This window comes from Halyomorpha halys, unplaced genomic scaffold (genome assembly GCF_000696795.3).
Source record: "Halyomorpha halys isolate HHAL.00 unplaced genomic scaffold, Hhal_1.1 Scaffold8.1, whole genome shotgun sequence".
In the NCBI taxonomy this organism is placed as follows: Eukaryota; Metazoa; Arthropoda; class Insecta; order Hemiptera; family Pentatomidae; genus Halyomorpha; species Halyomorpha halys.
In genome coordinates this window covers 1,022,520-1,025,440 of record NW_027111933.1, presented here as the reverse complement: position 1 = coordinate 1,025,440, position 2,921 = coordinate 1,022,520, and the positions used below count along the sequence as shown (strand labels likewise).

Sequence of the window (2,921 nt, the reverse complement as noted above, 5' to 3'; positions counted from 1 at the left end):
TTCGAAGGTTTAGTGGAGCCCCAAAGCTCTCTGTTAATTCTAAAATGTTTATATCTTGTTTTCTCTTTTAGCCCTTACGAAGCCCCGCAAAGTGGGGCGAAACCTTGGTTAACAATGAATAGTTTTCTTTGACTAATTTGACATCTTTATTGCCTGCCAGCCGGACTATCTTCTTCCAAGTTGTATATTTATGTTAGGTAGTATACAATTTAAATAAATGAATAAAAAAAATAAAAACTACCTAAAAGAAATGAATAAACCGCCAGAATCGATGTATATTGACCGATAGGCCATTGAACCCGAGTGTTTGAATGCACGACAGTGAGGACACTCTCAGTTCCCTTGTATAGAGATAGGACAGCCCGCATATCGAATGAGAACCATGCTACTGTTACTCTCTGTGATATCTGTGTTCCACATGTTTTAAATATATGAAACAAAAAATACCGTATTGTTCACATTTAATCTTAATGGTCTGCAGTGCCAAACACAGAGAGTTTCAGTCGACTCCAACATGTGGCTTATTCGTGGCGGCATATATGAAAAAATATTTTTTTAGGTGAAACTGTGAAAGAAACAAGATGGCGAAAAACAAGACGTTATAACATTAGCCGACATTGTAAGAACTACTGCTGTGGGAAAATAACGTTGACGAAAACAATATTATTGTTTGGATGAATTGTGATATTGATTATTCTGGCTTTGAGGACTTTACTGATGAACATATCATCAACAAAATAAGAGACACTGGAAATCTTGATAGTGAATTTGGAGTATATTAGGACAAACAAGATTAAACGGCATATGTACACAATGTCCTTCGTTATTTAGAGCAAGATGACGTGTTCGAGGTTAAAAAACTGTTTTTTTATAAAATATAATCCCTGATTAAGAAATATTTCTTCTAACGAAAAAACATGTTATTGATTTCAAAAAATATAATTATTATTACATTACTGATTTAATATGTTGATTGTTTGAGAGTGATTTACATTAATATTTATACAAAGTTCAATGATCCAATTTTACTCTCAACTTCTTATTTTAAAATTTTCAACGTTTGGGCTCTCGTATTATGTGAGAAGGTAATACAATAATAATGTAAAAACAATTTTCATGGGTTATCTCTTTGAATATGGACTAAGGGCTAAAAATTAGTACTACTACTATAGATTAGTATTATTAATATTAATACCAATTAATTCAAGAAGAAGTGAAAAATTGTTTACAACGAATATATGTAGTAAGTAAAATAATAATTATATTAATATTTATAAAAACTGTAATGATCTAATTTTACTCTCAACTTTTTATTTTAAAACTTCCAACGTTTCGGCCCTTAGGCCATTTTCAAAGAGACAACCCATGAAAATTGTATTTACATTATTATTATACCTCCTCACATAATACTAATATATAAAATAAAAAAGGCAGTTATTTCAGCTCAATTTTTGATTACTTTAATGAAAACTATGTATGATTACTAGTCACAATTGATGAGTCTGCCAAGTATAAGTAGAGGGAATAAAAGATGGCGGCTGTTTCAAAATCTTAAAAAACATTCATTTATCATTCGGAGCTATATAACATAAAACTTACTAACATTAGAAAATCTAAAAGAACATTATTTAAAGAAGAGTTAATTTGCTGAAATATTAGCCCTAATAGAGCTATTTACATCAGATAGTTCTCGAAATATAGCTTTTCAAAAAGCAATATTTCTTAAAAAGATTAAAATATCTCAGGAACTATGTGACGTATTGATGTATATTAGTACTGAGATTAAAGTTAGTTTAATGTACTATAAAGCAGTTTATGACCTTTACCTTAGTAGGAATAGTAGTTTTCATGATATTTGCTAATATAAATTGATTTATAGTTGTTCGGACAATAAATTTGATTTATGAAAAACTTTACTTCAAAAACCATAGGACATACAGATCTGTGCCAACTATCAAATTAAAGCTAGTTAAATTTACTATAAAATAGTTCATAATGTTTATCTTTGTAGGAATATAGTTTTTATGATATTTGACAATATAAATTCACAAAATGTTAATTTCTAGTTGTTCATATAAATTGTTTTATTTTTGAAAAATACATCTCTAGATCCATAAGACAGCTCTAAAAATAAAGGAAATTCAACTTACTATAAAGTAGTTTATGACACTTATCTTCGTAGGGGTAGTACTTTTTATGATATTCGCATATGAATATAAATTTGACAAATAAAAATTTGTCCGAAAAACTATAAATCAATTTATTATAGCAAATATCATGAACATTACTACTCCTACAAAGAAAAACATCTTTTAACAAACTACTTTATAGCTCATTAAACTAGCTTTAATTTGAATGCTAATATACATCAGTACGTCAAATAATTTTTGAGATATAGATTTTTTAAAATAAATTCACTAACTTCTGATCTTGAAGTACTTTAAATTTTAGCAAATTTACTCTGCTTTAAATGATGTTCTCTTAGATTTTCTATTGCTGTTGGTAATTTTAACTATATAGAGCTCAGAATGAAAAATTAATTTATTTTTAACTTTTTGTAACAGCCGCTATTTTTTATTCCCATTATGTGTACTTGGCAGACTCATTAATTATGACTAGTAATTATACATAGTTTTCATTAAAGTAATAAAAAATTGGGGTGAGATAACTGTCTTTTTTCTCCTCTTGGGCTCTTGTACTAAGAACACTAGCATGTCTGAGTAGACTAGCGGGCATGGTTCTTAGAAGGTTACGGTTAGGTTTTTGAATACGTTACGATTGTTCAATATAAATTGGTGATAGTTTGTCAGGCCCTGTGCCTTTACTTCAAAGGGCGGATATATAATTTTCAAATGCATATCACTGTCCTATTTTTAAATTTTTTAACCAGTTCTGTACCATATTGCACTAACTAGAAAAAA

General features: G+C 28.8%; 1 long non-coding RNA gene across 3 annotated transcripts in view; it reads right to left on the bottom strand.

Annotated features, from left to right (window-relative positions):
• LOC136796350 (uncharacterized) overlaps positions 1-2,921 on the bottom strand; it is a 201,575-nt gene that overhangs the window by 17,985 nt on the left and 180,669 nt on the right. The window lies entirely within an intron of this gene.